The 20,526-nt window shown below is 34.6% G+C and overlaps 2 long non-coding RNA genes across 2 annotated transcripts in view; one reads left to right on the forward strand and one right to left on the reverse strand.

The window, feature by feature from the left end:
• LOC106104911 overlaps positions 1-4,764 on the forward strand; it is a 40,125-nt gene extending 35,361 nt beyond the window's left edge. The window contains exon 3 of the long non-coding RNA XR_001225700.1: positions 4,689-4,764. This is a non-coding gene — a long non-coding RNA (uncharacterized LOC106104911). The remainder of the gene's footprint in view (positions 1-4,688) is intronic.
• LOC106104910 overlaps positions 1-20,526 on the reverse strand; it is a 134,950-nt gene that overhangs the window by 21,714 nt on the left and 92,710 nt on the right. The window lies entirely within an intron of this gene.

Below are 20,526 nucleotides of genomic sequence, written 5' to 3' on the forward strand. Positions count from 1 at the left end.
GTATGATAGAGTTATTTGGAAGACAGAAACCTCTTGTGCCCACCTTACGGGAGTAGGATATGATGATGAGTGTTTATGCAAATAGATGTTATATTTTCTGTTTGTTTAACATAGACAAACTAGCATCCAAGGAAATGTACTGCTGAATGATGGTGAGAATCAAATGATCTTGTAGATAAACGTCGATAAACTGCCACGAACATAAAGCCGTCTGACATGTCAATAGGGATATGTTCCTTGGATCGAGACAACTTACGAATTATTGCAACGGACTTTGAACTTTGTACACAATAGCAGAGGTACTATTATCGTAGATTGATAGAATACATCTTGTCAGTAATCCTGGAGTCGATCGTAATTTCGAGGTTTAGTTTCGTCTTTGATGTATTTAGTAAGAGCTGTTCATATGATGATTTGATATGATGATTATAAGTTGCCCTTCTAAAACCAACTAGTTTTTGCTAACTTCGTTCACGTGGAATTAAAAAAATCGTAACAAAATATAGCCTATGTTACTCAGTGATATTGTAGCTTTTTGAAATGTGAAAGATTTTTTTAAATCGGCCTAATTTTAGAGTTATTTCTAGATCTCGACTAGTTTTAAGTAAAAGCTTTTTATTTCGCTTGAATTAGATGAAAAGATTTAATGCTTTTAGACTTGATTGAATTTATCCTAATTTGTTAATCATTTTAAGTTATTTTTGGATGTTTCTGTGGATTATTTTATCTGGTAATATCATCTCTATAGAGATGTGTCTATCGGTGTCAGTGACGCACTTGCGGCAGTGAGATTAGCGGGTGACGTCCGCCGGCAACGCGACTTAACTGCAGGTTAAATTTAACTGGACTCGGCGCCGATCTTATGTTCTTCCTTATGTATTTACTATTTCCGTATTACAATTTCACACACTAACTTATTGACAAGTTTTTTTTTTCGGTAAAATGGTAATTGTACGAAAAATATGTTACCAGTTGTTGCTCGCGATTTCGTCTGTGTGGAATTAAAAAAAATAATAAAAATATTGCCTATGTTACTCACTGATAACGTAGCTTTTTAATAGTGCAGATTTTTTTTTAAATCGGACCAGTACAAAAATACAAATCTTTTCTCTTTATAACATTAGTGTAGACTAGTTTGCTCGCGACTTCGTCCGCGTTGAATAAAAAAAAAATAATAAAAAATATAGCCTATGTTACTTAAAGAATTTTCGAAATCGGACCAGTAGTTTTTGTGTTCTTCCAGACTATCCTCTATAGCAAATTTCATCGTGATCCGTTCAGTAGGTTACTAACTCTAACAAACATCCATCCATCTAAACTTTCGCATTTATAATATTAGTAAGAACGATATTTTCAAATGAGTGTTCAAAGTTCAAATTTCGTGATTCAAAATAGGCATGCGGTACAGCACCGTACAAACGCCCTCTATCCCCTTGTTTGCCAATTATATGTTTTTTGTTTGCGCCGAACTCGACTCGGTCAGCGTTTTAATTCACGGCGGATCAGTTATACGAGAACGGGGGATCTAATTCTTGCTTTTTTATTTCACTTTTAATACACAACTGAATTTGATACATTTAATTGTCATTTTCTTTGTGTGAAGTATTTGTATGGTTTTTTTATAGTTATTTGTTTTGTGGTACTTAGATAATAAAATAAGGCAAAAAGTATGAATTGTTATTAGTTTTATGTCATTATAAGTACAATTGTAAAGGTTCTATTTTTGTTATTTTTATAGAATTAAGACAGTTAGAATGGACGCTAGTTTTTAATTAAAAAAAAACTAAGTAAATCCTGCTTGATAATGTATGTAACACATCTAAAAATTCACATAAGGGGCCTATTAATATATAAAAATGCAGCATCAAATGCGACCCCTAAAAAATGTCAACAGTCCATTAAAAGCGTCCCCTGGTCCTTCAAGCGTCCAATCGGACCCTAGTTTCAACATTGGATATTATTTTTAATCCCTTAATGGCGTCCCAGATTTGATTACGGGGGTTGCGCTGATTAAAAGGGTGGGACGAGATTTTTTTTCTGTTATTTTATGGTCTCGTATTTATTCGGGGGCGATATTACTCGCATGGTTGAAAAGTATTAATTGGCAAATGTTTTGGTCGTTAGAAAAGTTGGATGTTAACTCTCGCTACGTAAATTTCAGTATTCGAAATTATATTTTACAATTTTACTTGTGTAACTCGAGTTATATTTGTCAGTATTGTAATATTATTTGAAGAATGCGACAAAATCTGGAAGTCATTCAGTTTTAAATAAGTTTTCGATATATAAATCTTCTTAAGTTCATATAGATGGAGGTTTGTTAGAGTTTGTAACCTTATGCTGAACGGATTTCGACGAAATTTGGCATAGAAGTAGAGGATAATCTGGAAGAACACATAGGCTACGTGCAATTGTTTTTTTAAATTCCTGCGCGGACGGACTCGCAGGCAAAAGCTAGTAATAACTATGAATAGAACTTTATACTTTTGATTGGATTTAAGCACATATAGGATATTTTTATTTATTCCACGCGGATGGAGTCGTGGGCCAAAGCTAGCCAATACATGAATATTACAAAAGATGTCTATGGTACCAGGACATCATAAATTTGTCTGTAATCAATTCACAATTTACCTCAAATAAGTGAGCACACTGGACAATAACACCAACCAACTCCTATAGCTTTCGTATCGTTTTTGTAACGCATTTACAAATGAATGTATGTTAGCGTTTTAAAGTTCACACATTACGAGGTTATTGTTATTGTAAAAGTGGCGACGTGAGTGCTAAGGGGGCAAACATCCGCTGGTGGTCCAAACCGAAGACCACTACTGTATCTAAACATTGCATTAGTCTGACATTAAAGACAAAAATGACGTAAGTGCTGCACTAAAGGATACAGGACGTTAGTGTTAGGGATGTGTACAGGATAGTCGGCGCACCAAAGATGGTCTGTGTAAGATACTAATTAGTAGGTCCCGGAGACCTCCGCCGCGTGGCGCTATGGCGACGTCCAAGCTTGTGTTTGTTCTAATAATAGACAAATGGCTTTTCGACGCGATTCTTGTGTCACTTCTCGAAGTTTCTTATTTGGAATATCACATAATTCGATTTTAAATCTGGTACTTTTTTATTGTTAAATAAATAAACGTTTGTTTGTTTCCATGAACCTAAATACGCGTTAGTTTTTAACAATATCTTGCTTGAGTATTCTTAGAGCGGGCGCACAACTGTTGTGCGCTTTTCGATTCTTTCTCTGCCAATTCAACATAAGATTGTACAACTAAAAATCGAGTAGTGTGGGTAGGTACGCATGTTATGGAGATATGTGGAATGGAAAGCGTAACTAAATAGTTGTGCGACAGTTTGATTAAAAGTGTGCGCGCGCTTCTCGGACGTAAAATATATGTAACCTAAAAAATCCGTTGCCAAATATTCTTGCTGTCAGCGGCGAAACTGGAACATAAACATTCACAGGTAACACTCATAAACAAAGCTATAAAACGACACTATTTCGTATGCCACTGGCAGCAGACATAAAAAAAATCGGTCGCGTCGGCATCGCAGGACACATTAGCACGGTATAAGCAAACTGTTTAAAAGCTACCGGGGTACGCAGAGTCAATGTTTGTTCTGACCGCTCTACCGTCTATGGCCTGCGATCATATTGTCATAATGTTTTTTATCCTTTCAGTATACCATAGAGGTATTGTAAATTGTCTATGGAAACATAAAAACTTACCTGTCGCTAAAAGAGGAATTTTTAATAGATTTGTAACATTCCGATGTTTTTATGTTTATAAAAACACTAGCGTCGCCCGCGACTCTACACGCGGAATTAAAAATTATAATACCGACTATATTTGTACCGAAATTCATCCAGACCTAATGAGCCGTTCTGGAGATAACTTCTAACAAACTTCCATCCATCCATTGAAACGTTCATATTTATAATTAAGACAAATAATGTTGTAAGATATGTGGTTTTATTATCTGAAAGCAGAACAAAAGACGTAATTTTTATATTAAACCGAATTAAATCCATTTTGTTAGGATAAAAAAGTGTTATTTTTACAACTATGCGAGAGTTGGATGGTTGATATTTGTTACTATGTGTATTTAAAACGCCTTAACGGATCTTTACGAAATTTGACTCAGATTTAGAACATAACGTATATTACGTTTGCTAATTCATAAGTATTTATTTCCGCGCAGACGAAGTCGCGGACAAAAACTAGTAAATAACAATTTTCAACGATCTGTAAAACATAAAATATCGGATAATTAGACAAACTCCAATTTACATTTTATTTTTTTAATGCAGTTTTTTGTCATCACAAAACCTTCCAATAAATGACCTCAGAAGTTTTACGACGTCAACAAACTTTATTCTTACAATTTCCACTTCCTAAAATGGACCTTCGTCGTCTGTGATAAAGATTGCGGGGGCTTTACTTGATATTTGTTTATGTTTGAAAAATGCCGAATGAATCACTTTGACGCATAAAAGTTACGAATTAAAAAGGACAACAACGGACAAAGAGACCATTTTGCATTGTGCTGTGACACTACTCCTTATGATGCCGCACTTTAGCATTACAAATCTAACAGAAGTGGCAAAAGATTAAACTCATTCTTTTTTATCTACATTATCTGTGATATTTACTAAGTATACTGTTGTTCTATAGATACCATGGATACAAGGATCAGTTGCCGTCATCATTGGTACCTGTACTGGCTTCGCCCGCGACTCCGTCCGCGCGGAATTAGGAAAAAACCAAGTAAGACTTTGTGTTTTTCCAAACTATGTTCTACAACTATGTATCAAGCAAATATCCATCCATTTGAATTTTCGAATTTATAGTATTAGTAGTATGGTGGAATAAAACAATAATTCAGGAAAGTTTTTCTTAAAACCTACTACTATCTTATTTTTTTAATTACTTAAACACTTCCTTCTTGATAAAAACGAAAAATAATTTTATTTAAATCTTTTCCTAAAGGCACTTCTATACAATTGCTAGCTCTGTAAAAGGCATCAATAGTTCTTTGTACGCGGTCGGTGTAAATTTGGCCCCTCAGTGTCGCCGCGGTCATTTTAACACTGCACCGCTAATTGGACACTTAAGGTCCGTCTTAAAGGGTCACTTAAAACAGTTTTATCCATGGTCCCTCGAGCCGGACACGCACCGCGTTGATCTTGCCGCCGCTATCGGCTTCGTGTTCTTGTATTAGGCATTTTTATTACGAGATTATTAATAAAAAGATTACGTTTATTAGTGAAATGCTTTGACGGATTAAAATTGGGCTTGAAATTAATGTCTTTACAACATCAATGCATCATTTTACTAATTTTACCACAATATTTACGATTTTTTCTGATGATTTTTCAAGACACGAATTAATTTGTGTTAATCATATCAAGTACCTTACGAGCATATTTTATCTGATGAAGTATTTTCTGACATTAAGATGCGTTTTTCATATAAGAAGAGTGTTAACTGTTTTCATCCGAGGGATTATCACGAATAGAGAACGTTTACGAAACGTGATCGATATAATTTTTATTACATTCATGTCTTCACGCCCGACGTTTAGAACAAGAAATCTCATACGAATTTTGTAGATGACGTAACGACTACATTATCACAAACATTCGTAATAGACTCTCTATTTCCAGATATGTGGACGAACTAACCAACACATAATAACTTGAAATAGTGCTAATATGAACATTATGGGTACATTAATTATAACTTACATTCTAATATATTTCACATCGAAATTATTTAGACGTGTAAGTCTGTATGGAGTGTTAATGAGATTGTCACATTTAGTGACAATTGAAGACAGTGAACACAAAGTTCAAAGAAACATTTACCGTTGCAATTTAAACCTTAACTCAACGAGGTAAAGCATAATTTAAACAAATGAAGTGTGACTTTCAAATTAGTGAATCAACTTTAATTAGACGAAAAATCTTACCAATGTATAGTTTTGACATAAATTATAAGATAAAATAAATCTTGATTCACTACTTTATACGAAAAATATTAAAAAAAGTAAAAAATATCGAAGAGTACAAACTTTCCGCTTTAAAACTCCCGACAAAATTATTTGACAAATTTTACTATCATCCAATTATTTAATAACATTGGCAATTTTGCAACAAAAATATTATCTAAAACCTTGACGACATTACGAAGGGTTGGACAATCTCTTCCTTTATCTAATAAACTTAAGATGTACATTATTCCATTATAAACGGGACCATTTCTATAGACCCCTCTGTTTAACCCCATAATACCAACGTCATAGACATTCAAGAGATCATGAGAGTTTTGTACATCGCTTTCAAAACTTGAGGGGCATTGAATAGCCTTAAGTCACGCTATACATGAATTAAGGCATCTATCGCAGCCATGGGTTACTGTAGACATATTTTCGTTTATCCGTAAAACAACCTTGATTTGATGGTTACACTAATATAAAAGATATGTTCCCTCTGCAATACGCCACCTAGCCCTCAATTTGCAAAACAAATTAACCCTCCTTAGCGACGACTCGTTCACTTCGAATTCGCCCTTTTACATTGAATTAATAACTAGAAAGTTTTAGCAAAAAACTTCTACGATGATATGGAGATTTATTTGAACAATGGCATACGGCCTAAGAAATAGAACAGGAATATAGGAATAGCTAGCGACGCTAGGTGGGTGAGGAAAGTCCTCGAATGTAGGCCTCGAAAGGTGAACAAGAGCATAGGGCGTCCTCCATCCATGTGGAATGACTTAGTGCGCACGGCCGAAAGTCTTGGATGGGGAAGGCGGAGGACCGTATTCTATGGAAGGTATTGGGGAAGACCTATGTCCAACCGTGGGCAGATAAAGACTATTGATGATGATGATGATGATGATGATGATGATGAGAATAGAACACCTCTATTGTAATTGTACAATAATTATATTCAATATTTAGTTTAACTTTCTAATATTAAATTAAACATAGTACGCAACCAATCTGCATCCGACTATTGTCACTAATTGATTCTCGATATGTCCACTAATGGGTAATCCGATAATCATATTAGGGTGTTCAGTGGCACAGCATAATGGACTAGACACAGGGGAGATCGCTGTGATACATATAAGTTCGTACATATGTATATATGAAATAGAATATATAAAGAGTTAGAACCTATACGTATAATAAAATTCGAGTGTCTGTTTGTAATATCAAAAGTAAAAATTCCAGAATTTAGGAAAATGGTGTATTTGCGTTGCTGTGAACAAAAATCGCATCTAAAATACTTTTGTCTGTCTGTCCGCAAGCCGCGTTTATTCCGGTAATCTCCGAAACGGCTGGGCCGATTTTGACCTGACTTTCACTGAAGGGTACCTGATGTATACGGGCATATTATAGACTACTTTTTATCTTTATATTCCTGGACAAAGGCGCGGGCAACTGCTAGTCTATAACATAAAACTTATAAGAAAAATAAGAGGTTTTTAGAGAGGAAAAAAAAAAACTATTTGCTACCAGAAAGACAAAAATAGCTTGCTTTATTTGGGTACATGGCTCGTAAATTCACGAAATATGAAAGATATCAACCTTGTAAGATAACAGATAAAACAATGCATTAATAGCGCGAGTTGCAAGGACGAGGTAACGTGAGAAACGCCATCTGTCGGTGCTGATAAACGCCTACCGATTTTCCTTTAATGTCTTTAATATTCCACCCTACCTTTTGAACACACGAAACAAATTGTCGTACAATTTTATCTTAAGATAATGAAACTTTTCTTCATTTTTAAATTTAATAACTACAATTGAAAAACTTTTTAACCATTCGTTAGTGTTTTATTTCGATAACTTCGTGAAATGAGTTTCCGAAATACCTTACTTTCGTTTAACGGGGAAATAGGTCAACCAAACACATAGAGACTTTAGCCAACATAAAGGACATAAACAAAAAGCGACGTCTTCCTTCACAACACCGATTCTGCGTCACCGAGTTTGATGTTTACGGAGAATCCTGATTAATAACCACCCTTCTGAATTAATAACAGTGGTAATTGAGATGTTTGCGGGCTGGGGCCGTGCCCCTTGTTATTTGAGCAAGGATTCATATTTAGTCATCCGAAATTATGCTGAGACGCCGCCATTTTAAATTCAGATCTGTAGGAGTGATGTACGGGTTCTCTTACCTCATTGTTACGTTACGAAGGGTTGATATTATGCGGTAAAATATACTTTGACATCATTATTTTGTCAGACGTGCTGTATTTATAACTAACCATGTTTCAATCTATTGTAACTTAGTACCTGTTACTGGACTGTCGATGTAATTCCTTTAAACATGAACGAGACTAGAGTTGTTGGTTATCGATCAAGTTAACAAACTTAGTCCCGCTATCGATATTGCAGTTATGCGTTACAGTCTGTTACCAACTATGAGAAGTTCGTGCATGCCGAGATAGTTTACCAGTATATATGATGTTAAATTTCAATGAGAATCTCTCTTTCTCTCTCTCTCTCTCTCTCTCTCTTATCATTTGTCTGCATTCAATTAAGCATTCACCGTTGTTATTTAATTTGCGTTTCATTAATTTATACAAAAACATCCGAACACTTTTGCATTCACGTGCCCACGTACAGTCACGAACAAAGAGCGTACAAACAAAAAAGTGCTCAAACATTCAAAAGTCAAATTACTATTCATGTATTTTTCCACAAAACAAATTACATTGCACTCGACGTCGTTGAAAAGATTCTTTAAAAGCCCTGTCATTTCGAAACACCGAGTGTTTTACCCTTAACCCCCTCCAAACTACCCTTAACTAGTAGAGGAGGCGGCAAAAAAAATAATACACCCACTTTTAATTCAGTATTTCAGAGCGACAGTTGACACAAAGGATGGATTATTAAAGGGGTAATATAGGGCTGCGACAGGCTACGAAGGGTTAATTGCTATGGGTGCACAAGGGCTGTGTACACATAGAGCAGGGGTACAGAAAGTACAATTATTAAATATGGTGGAACGTTTGATTTCAATTCATATAAGCAGCGGAAAGACTGAAAAAAGTTTTTACTAATTCATAAGTAACATTCGACTAGAAATAATTCGTAAATAAATCGTTACTTCTTACTAATCTCATAAATGCGAAAGTTGGGATGGATGTTTGTTTAGAGTTTGTAGCCTAAGTAGTAAAAAGGATCTCGGTGAAATTTGGTATATATGTAGAGTACAGTCTGGAGGAACACATAAGCTACTTTCTTTTGTTTTTTTAATCTACGTAGACGAAGGCGCGGGCGAAAGCTCACAAAGTTCATAATTGTATTCTTGAAATAAAAGTTGATAATTTGATTTAAAAAAAAACACAAAAAAAATGTTAATTACACCATACGGTATACTAATACTATAAATGCGAAAGTTTAGATGGATGGATGGATGTTTGTTAGAGTTTGTAGCCTAAACGGCTGAAAGGTTTTACATTAGGTATAAATGTAGAAGTTAGTCTGGAAGAACACACAGGCTACTCACTTTTGTTTTTTTATTCCACGCGGACGGAGTCGCGGGCGTAAGCTAGTACTTCTATAAATAGAAAAAAATTACTGCATTATGACCCTTAAATGCATAAAAATTAACGAAATTATTACATCAATAATGCAGATATGAATTTTTAATAATATAGCGTGTCGATAATACCTCTGAATGTACGATAATACACGAATTATTACAATTTACGAACACTGCGGTTTGCGATTTGCAATTAGTGGTTTAAATTCGGCCGATGTTTGCGTCATTTGGTGTAATGTCACACGACGCCATGTTGTTGATATGCGACAATTGTCAGAAAAACCGCAAGACTTTTGTTTGCGAATGTACAAAGGGACATGGTACGGTAGCGCGCATATTTTACTGCAAGAGTCTTAATGTAAGTTTTTATATTAGCAACATAAACAAATTACTAGCTGTTGCTTGCGACTTCGTCCGCGTGAAATTAAAAATATAGTCTATGTTACTTACTGATGACGTTGCTTTTAAATGGTGCCGGAATTTTTGAAATTGGTTCAGTAGTTTTTGAGTTATTTCAAAAATAGTTATTTTTGAAGTAATACTGAACCAATAGTGAACCAACATACAAAAATTGAAAATGCAAATGTTTCCTCTTTATAATATTAGTGTAGATTTAAAGATATTGAAATTATTCTACTTCAAAATTATTTTGTTACTTCAATTTTTAGTTTTTTTATAAGATTTCTTAAATAAAATGTGACCCTGTTACTATTAAAAATAAAAAAAAAGGTTATTCGATAACGTTACTCATAACTGATAAGAGTAAGATGTACGAAGTTGTGAAGAACGGCGTAAATTTCTTTATTAGTTGATTTAAAAAGCGTAAGCTATATTTATTGCTGTGAAATAAATTAAGGGTGAGTACACAATCATGAGCGATGGCTCACCGTGTGAAATAAAATAAGTGCTAACAATTACTATATGCGAAATAGGGTTGTCAAATTTATTAAATGTTCTCAAATTCAACTCGAAAAAATATCGAACTTAAATGAATTTTCTATTAATTTGGATAACACAAGTTTCAAACTTTTTTATAACATTTTTGTGAAAAGTATATTTTCAATATTACGAACCATAGGCGTAGACATAATATGTTAACTATAAACATTACAGATGGTTTTCACATGTTCGTAACATATTATTTTTGGTATGAAATTAAAAAAAAAATAAAGTTTCATGTAAATTGCCAGCCCTGTAGAGTGTCGAACAATTTTCCATGAAATTTGCATAATTGCAGCGATAACATGCGACAGGGTGCGCGCGTGGCGATCGCACAGAACGCTCAATTAACGCAGCGATTAATGACTGCTGTGTCGCCAGTGTGAACCTACCTTTATATTATTCTATACAGTTTAAAAAAATGTCCTGACTACTATTGTCATAACGGCTAAAAGGATCTCCATGAAATTTGTCATAGACGTAGAGGATAGTCTGGTAGAAAACGTAGTCTACTCACTTTTTTTTAATTCCACGCGGATGGAGTCGCAAGCAATAGCTAGTTTAAATATAATTAATTGAATATTTAATGAAAATATACAAACTGCCGCATTCAGTTCACTTTCGCATACAAAATCTATACTAAGACATCCCTACTTGGCATACACATTTTATCTACATTTCATTTTGTATCAGAAATATGGGCATCGCTAGCCGAACATCTAGACTCGGTCTAGGGTTGGCAGTTATTGTTCATTTGGTTTTGTTAAAATCGTTTTTAAAATCTTTTTACGTTGTTCTAAAAATGTAAGCTCCAGGCAACGTCAATAATGCGTAATTCCGACTCAGGTACTACTCAATTTATTTAACGCTCCGTAAAATGACTGTAGTAAAATAAGAAATCAATATAAAGTAATTAGGGTTGTCACCATGAAAAACGATCATAAGGACCCGTTTCCACTGGCGCCTGGCACGCGCGGCGCGACATCGCGACACCGCGGGCTATCAATCATTCTGTCATATATCAACGACCGACCATTGTAGCGTAAATTGGCGTATGGTGACTACACTGCATTAAACGAGGTAATGTAAATCACGGTATAGTGTCCTGCGAACAGACATTAAAAATATATATAGACTCGCCAGTGAACAAATTATTTTCACTGGTACTTTCTCTGAAAGGTACTATATTAGATGTCAATTTTAGTGTCAACTCGTGGTTTGTATTGACATCTAATAAAAACAAAATTATGATAAGTTGTTTTGTTTTCAATTAAACTAAATAAACAGCGTCACAAAATCTTACTAATGTTATAAATGCGAAAGTTTAGATGGATGGCTGGATGTTTGTTAAAGTTTGTAGCCTAAACAGCTGAACGGATCTCGACGACATTTGGTACAGATGTAAAGGATAATCTGAAAGAACACATAGGCTACTTGCTTTTGTTATTTTAATTTAAATCCACGCGGAAGGAGTCGCGGGCGAAAGCTAGTAAAATATAAACATGTAATAGGCGACTATTGGCAAATAATTTAAATACAATTAATAATAATGACAAGTGGTTTTGAAGATTTATCAATTGATAGTATTAGTGTTCCTTGAGAAAAATGTCGTAAGTGAAGTGTCAAAATGCCTTTTCTATATAATTTTTTAATCTCTGTGAATCTGGAAGTCTTGTTAATATTAATGAAGGAAATCTTTACAGAGAACAAAAGACAGTTCTATACATTTAGCTTGCGTAACTTACATATATCGATACAACATTCAACGCAATATACAAAGTATTAGTAGAAAGCAATGTATTTAAATCTTTGTAATTATGAGTTTCCACTACAAAAACATGTTTCCATTCCTTCCAATGTTAAAACATTTAATTAGAGTTCTAATTAAATGCAGAATTTAATTGAGTCTTTGCTAGAAGTGGCTCAAATGGTCGGCCATTTTGATATCTTCCGGTTGGAAGCGTTGGCAATTTATACGAGTAGTTCCCCTTTCCGGTGAACTCGATTGAAGCAAATGAAAAGGGAAAAAGGAACGATCGCAAAACTCCTGCCTTCATTAGCGGCGTATTGATAACATAGATATAGGTTTATTGGATGGTGCAAGAAATTGTACCATAAAATATTTTTTATTTAAATTCAAAATCGTAAGTTTCTAGGACATTTGAAGTAATCACTATTTCTGAACAATATGTCTTAAGTAAAATTCTGTTTATCTATTTTTCATCTATCGGTATTATTTTCCTATTTTAAACTAAAGCAAATGTACTTCCAGACATTTTTAAAAGTCATGGCTTATTGTAATTTTTATGATTTTGCATAAATTACGTTCAATTATAATAATCAAAACATATCTCTTCTAGCAATCTTTAAATTCGTGTGTATAGAACAAGTTAAATTTGTCGAACACTCAGGAATCATTCGACTAACATCGTTTAAAAAAAATTGAGACCATCGACAAATCATAGACTAACGGCTGTATATTGAAACGCCATATAAATGATAAAACTACGTTTGAATTCCAAATTCCCTACAAATTTTAAAGAAGTATTTATGATTCTTTTTAGTATTTGGCCGTAGAATATTTAAATGTTGTTAGTTTTTCAATTGTATTTGATTTCGTGGTTTCCGCGTCGGTTTGTTTCATTGTAGTTAACGTTATAAACTTGATTTAACCCACTTTATACGACCAATTAAATTTTCCTTTAACAAATGCTTAATTTGACTAATAGATTACTATTAGATTTTTCGTATGAAACATTTGTCAACACTTTAGATAGATTGAATTAATTTTGACTAAAGTGTTACCATATTGCATTTTGGTAAAGGCGAGTGTGACTTTATTCATGCAAAACTTGTTCCGAGATTGGCGATAGTAGATTGAATCGATTTGATGTTATCGATAAATAAGTCGATTCCATTTCGATTCTGGGAATCGATCGAGTTGTATCGGCCGCGCCTTGTCACTGTTATCTGTACTCTTGTTGACAGTTGCGAGAAATATTCGATTTAATAAGCGAGACATTGCGATTGTAACTTTGAAGTGATTTTTAATTGATTTTACGTGATTTAAATATTACATTTGAATTCGAAAAGCCAAAAAAAAAATATTTACACCTATATCCTTTTATCTACGCACTTATAATATTAAGATTTTAGTTAATAATGGTCTAGATCCTAGATTTATTAATTAGTGTCGCCACTATAAATAATTGTGTCGTTAACGAATGGTTCTTCGCAAGCATAGATTCCAACCTACGTATTGAACTCAATTACGAGCAATATAATTTTAGTTTTTAAAGCGACAACAATTAAATATAACACGAAATACAATTATAATAACATCATTAATTTTTAAGTCGATGGGAATTTTATAAAAAGGGTTTTCAATGCCTCCAAACGGTTATCAATCTCACCGTTTAAATACGTATTACGAGTCGCTATCAACGCACATGGCAACATTGCATACATCTGTCAGACGCGCCCGCCGCGATTTGAAAAAAGAATACACAGCTTACAATACGTTCCGTTGATACACATTTGAAACGTGCCCATTTTAAAATGAACTCCAAATTTAAATTATCTCAAGTAACACGAGCTCTTGTTATAATGGCTTTAGTACGGCGCGTCGGCAGCGCCGCGGGCGGCAGATGACCGCAACATGATTTATGACGGCTACATCTAGGGGTGTGATTGAAAAGTCATTACACGGACTTGGTTGACAATGGATGAACGGAATTTAAAAATGTTATAATCACTTTAAATAGATTATACGAGTTGTAATGAATGTACAAGAGTGACATAATATAATATTAAAAAAGGTTCTTATGCTGGGTCACATTTAGGTCAAATATACGCAGATTGTTACCTTGAAAATAATATCATTTATTATACGAGACTTGGTTTATAGTTTTGAATGCCGCGGAAGCCTATCATTGGTAGTGTTAGGGTTAATTTGTAACTTGTAATAATTTTAATTTAGCAGTAATACAATTAGATGTAGGTTTTTAATTTACTATACTTTTTGACAGCCCTAATCCCGGCACATTTACATTCGTAAATGTGATCTGTGTAATTATGTGGCTTGTTTCAGCCACAGGCGGTTTGTGGCCCTTGCTGGCTGGACGGCACCAAACGTATGGAGACTCCTGTGTTACGGCACCAAACGATCAGAGACTCCTATTACGGCACTAAACACTCAGTAAGTTGATTTGTGTTTTGTTTTTTAATTTGTTTTTTATTTTAAATGTTACAGATAGATGGCGCTAGAATAGTTTCCTGGACATAGGAAACAGTATCAAAATATGTCTAAAAGGCTTAAAGAAACAAAGAAATTGTGTACCTTACATGTTACTAGAATAGAAGTTTCCTTCCAAACAATTGTAGGCAATTTTTACATTTATCTCATCGGTTATTAAACAGAATTAACGTTAAATTACACGCCCTAAAGCAATAATATATGAATATAAGTGCAAACACATTTCAAAGCGATTCAATTTATCTAAAGACAAAATCTCATAAATCTTCCGATATAAACAAGAAGACATCGATTCAAAGACCCAATCGATAATTTACCCGCCACCATAAATGGCGCATCGATAAAGGAACCAATTTCATCCCACATTGTTTGTCAAAAATTCGATTACGTGGATGACAAAACGAGACTAAACCAGAAAAAAACAAAACACAATATGGGAACATAATGCGTCGATAGGAACGCATCCTTTGATTAAATGAGGATGTAACGGAACCTTTTTAACCGTGTTCCGAACTTAAAATGAACGTTTTTTTTTTCTGGCGCTAGGTTTTGAAAAAAGAACGTTCTTTTATTTTCCCGCGCGTCGATGAACGAGGCGTGACATTCGAAATGCAGTGTTGTCAGTTCATAAAAACATGTATCGAAATAGGGAATATTGTTATAGTAGTTATAATAATGCATCCGACGGTTCCTTTTTGGTAATGTCGTTATATTGAAATTTAATAGATTAATGACGTTTAAATGCAATATATTCGTAATAATTGACATTGGTTTTGACTATCCTTAACCTCAAAAGTCAAGTTAATGTAATCGTATCTTATTAATATTACTAAAATAAAGTTCGTACATTTAATAAATTGTTGCTTGTTTATCAGCCCTTAATGTAGGGTTATTTGAGTCGTATAGAGATGATTTACGCCGGGGGGCGGCGGGTTGGGGGCGCGGGGCGGGAGGCGTCGGTTCCGTTCAGGTGTCACGCGCATCTGCTTACATTGTTAGCGAAGCATTGTTCCCGCCGGCTGCATATATAAACATATAACATATACATTACATACGCTACATACATATTGTAATTGCATGCATATGCTTTGGAGCTTAGAGATTATTTTAGAAAGTTATGCAGAAGCGGTCAAATCGTTAAGGTATCGAAGTTACTATTGCCCATAGATCTTCAACAAGCTAGAGTTGTCTGAAAGCAATGGACAACCGAAAGAATCATCTTCCCTACTTTATCCTACTCCCTTACGGCACACCGGGTTTTTGTCCTCTAAATAACCCTATCATCCGTCATCTCAGTCATCACTCCCTTCTTCATCATGTCACCTTTCATCTCATTTCTTTTTAGGTCTTCATTTACAAAAGAGAGAATGTACGCGAAAAATATTTCCATATAAATCTTAAAATAGACTTTGACCTATGACAATAAAGTCTTCTTTAGCGGTCCTGCGTCCATTAATCTAAAAATGCTGTTGTAAAAGTAACTTAGATCTTGGCTAAGCGTTGAACTATCTAGTCTTAAGGATTTAAGTAATATATTTTTAACGATGATGATAGTGTCGGCTGAGTGCAAATTAGTAATATTAAGTTGTCTGCATCGCTGAGCGGGATCTAGACGATGCTATCGAATTTATAGACCAGCCTTTATAATGACGTATATAAAATCGTGTGCTCGACCGCCTGTTACACCAAAACGAACTGAATACGAAGTATAGTGTTGTAAATCGAATTCGACAATAAAGTACAGTATTTTGAATTGTGAAGAATAGATAATTGATTTAAAATGCTTTTGATTAGACGAAATTACAGTTAGTTTTATTATGTTTGTTTATATTCATTTCAATTATGTCTTAATAAATAAAACATAAAAAAGCGATAGGAAACTTAGCAATCCAATACTTATGAATTTTTAGATAAGATTGGTACATATAATTTTTCTTGACTTTTTTGTAGAACAGTATTTTTTGTAACTTTATAATACACTCCGGTGTAACAGTCGGCTTACTGTCTATTCACTGCTTTTGTCTCCTACACCTTCAAGTGCATTAGAGATTTAAGCTTTATCGCAAAGGATTAAAGTTCAAAATACAATTAAATGTTTATTACAAAGTAATTAGTACTGAAGAACACAGCCGGTGTGATTTAAAGGTAAATGATGTCGAATGTTAATGCCTTACGATCTTTGACTATTAAGAGACAGGATCTGTCAAGGTGGTGAACCTTCTACTAGAAAAAAATTCTAAACTTGCTTGTGTTCGTTGTATTAGTATGAAAAAAAAACTCCTTTACCTCACCGCCGAAAAATAGTAAAATTTATCTAGTAGATACTCTTTGTCTAGCCCATTTCTCTATAGTCAAAGATTATGTTCACGCAGTGTCGTTAACATAAGGAATGTCGATTGCTCGATGCCTTTATATCGATGTGTATCGATCAGATGTCTCGTGGATAATCGATTTGAAATTCATTATGTTGCCACTTTATTACTATCTACAACACTGTCTCTGGTTACATTTTATTGAAATAATGACAGGATTTAGAAAATAAACCTAAGAATTGTGACACTATTAATATTTTCAAAAATAAACTCAAAATGCTTTTATTGCCGAACTATTATAAACTCTTTACAGTTGCCTATAGGTATATACATATAAGTTTCTTGTTTTTGTATTTCTACATATTACTCGCAAACTCATAATTATGTTGTCCATATTTAAGTTTTCTCATTGGAAGCGAAACATTGTGTTTTTATTAGAATAATTTAAACCTACTGTTTATGACTCTCATTATCATCATCATCACCAGCTCACTATACGTAGCCACCGAGGGGCTCGGAGCCAACCCTAAGTTAGGGTGACTAGGCCACAGTCAACCACGCTGGCCCAATGCGGGTTGGTTGACTTCACACATATCTTTGAATTTCTTCGCTGACATGTGTAGGCTGCATCACGATGTTTTCCTTCACCGTAAGAACTTCGGGTAAATTGTGTACATATGAAAATTCGAAAAATCGAAAATCACATTGGTACATGGCGGAATTCGAACGCAAGACCTGTAGATTACAAGTCAAGTGCTTAAACCACTGAGACACAAACGCTCGGACTCTACTATCATAGAAATAGTTAAACTTGTGTAAATTTTTATTCTACTATTTGTCTGCCTTTGTTAAGACAATGCAACAAGTAAACAAGGTTTTATATAAATAAAGAAGTATAGATCTTCGTTGCATTTATATCAGCAAGTACAGCAGAGTCTTCACAGATAAAAAAAAGCTTTTGTTAATAAAATTAAATTGCGTAATTTCTTTACAGAATGCTAAGACGTACTTTGTTTGCATAGGTATTAGGCTGCAGGTCGCAAGGGGTTGAACGGAGAGGTGGGTAGGGGGCGATGGGCGCGATCAATAGCGCCCCCTGGTAACCCCCTATGTGACCCCCCAGCCTGCTGATATTACAGGCCACAGATCTACTGGAATTATCTGTTCTATGCCAGAGTAACGAGTATAGAAGGCAAGAAAAGTGTCTACATTCCTACGTACGTAATACTAATGTAAGCAAATGAAAACTGTTTAAATAACTTTACTTCCTACTAGCTTTCGCTCGCGACTCCGTCCGTATGGAATAAAAAAACAAAAGTGAGTAGCCTATGTGTTCTTCCAAACTTTCCTCTGTACCAAATTTCATCGAAATTTGTTCAGCCGTTTAGACATCCATCTAAATGTTCGCTTTTATAGTATTAGTAAGATTTAAAAGATATTTTTAAACGGGTATATTTCCGTTAGACAAGAAAATTATTTACCTTAAACTTTTACATTTTTTATTGCTCTTTTCTATATCTATACTAATATTATAAAGAGGAAAGATTTGCATTTTTGTATGTATTGAAATAACTCAAAAACTATTGGATCGATTTCAAAAATTCTTGCACCATATTTTTTTTATTTTTTTTTTTAATTTCACGGAGACGAAGTCGCGAGTAATATCTAATAGTCATGTTAGTTTTAAAAAAGTTAGGTGACAGGAGTAAAAAAGCCTTAAATCTTTCTACTTATATCTTTACTTGCCTAACTAAGTAAATTTAATTTCTATGAATATGTTATAGGTACCTAATAAATTTTCAGATAAGACAAATTTAAACCATCGTTCCAAAGTTCCAAATTTAAATTGTGTCATTTTAAAATTGGAACTCCCATTTCCCGCCTGCCTTGCGACAGTGGCGACCAATCAGAGATGTCGCCTAACCGCCCGCGACATCGGCGACCAATAGCACGCGTCGCCCGCGCCCAGTGACACTGGGTGACAGTCAACGCAGAGAGGTCAACGCCCGTCGACACGTGGTTGGTCTACGAAATGTACGGCTTTCTTTAACTGCAGCTAAGCTTTACCTATTAAAAAAAAATAATTTAAATCTATACTAATATAATAAAGCGTAAACACACGCTACTTTATTGCGTAGGATGTCAGCAATCACAGCTTATTTTTGAATAATTCTTTAATAAAAAGCCCTACCGTACAACACGCTTTAAGTTATATACTTTCACGCTTATTCACTGTGGGTAGATGAATTAGAAAAAATCTTAATGTAGGAAAGGGACCATAAACTACAAGCTGCAAAATCAAGGTAGCAAGCTTGGCATGGTTGTCATTTGGTTTTTACATTTTTTAATTTGTCAAATGTAAATAATAAAATAAGGTTTTTTATAATTCCATGCGGATGAAGTCGCACGGGAACAGCTAGTGTATCCTATTTTGGAGAGAACATTTTTAATTGTTAATGTTTTGAAAAATTTTGTTTGGTATGACAGTGAACCCTCACAATGACCGTAGGTCCAACTTATAGAATGGTTACCATATCCATATACAACTTAGATTCTAATAAGATTTACACATACTGAAATGATCTAAATGTTTATCGTAAAATAATAATCACAGCTATATAACAGATCAAGTTATACTGGTCGTTATACGGAAGCTGTCCGAGACGACCGAAATTCTAACAAGAGTAGCGGCATTTTAGTTGCGAATTTTGTGAACTGTTTAACACCGACAGCGCTGCAGCCAAAAATACAAAACAAAACCTTTACTTGTAATTAAATCATATTTATTCAAACTTATTTACATGTTTTACAAATAAGTAAAACTATGTTCACATCTTGTACGCGTCTCATTCTTCTTTTTCTATATCTTCTCTAAAACCATGCAGTGTTTCGGTGGCCAGTATTCAACTTCTTTGGCTGTATTCACACTGGTCAGCCAAAGAGGTTGTATTTTACACTGACCAATATGACTCGCTAGTTAAACAATAAACCACGTTTTCACAAATGTATTTGGCAATAACTTTTTTTGATATGTCTTTAAACATCAATTTATCATTGTGATGCATTTTTTCTCTTATTTCTCCTATCCCCTTTCTGTTATTGTCGTGTAGACGTAGACAATCTGTGACGGCGGCGCCGGCGCCATCTGGCGGAGATTGCCGCGCGATGACTCGGCACTCACATTGCTGACGTCACGTAAGACGATCACATTGCGATATTATGGTTGTCCAAAAGATTTACTCATTTGTTTTTTTTTTTAAAGAAAATATTTTTATACCGATCCTATTTCAATATGGTGTAATCAGTCTTTAAGTGACCTTAGAACGCGGTCACGACACTTGCGTTGAGTTGGTTGGGACGGGTTTAGTAGGGTAGAGCATAGTGTCCGGGGAACTCCGCCCCGGCAAGCGGGTTTTGCTAACGCGAATGACACCGGCTGG

Source organism: Papilio polytes, unplaced genomic scaffold (assembly GCF_000836215.1).
Source record: "Papilio polytes unplaced genomic scaffold, Ppol_1.0 DF823399.1, whole genome shotgun sequence".
Taxonomy (NCBI): domain Eukaryota; kingdom Metazoa; phylum Arthropoda; class Insecta; order Lepidoptera; family Papilionidae; genus Papilio; species Papilio polytes.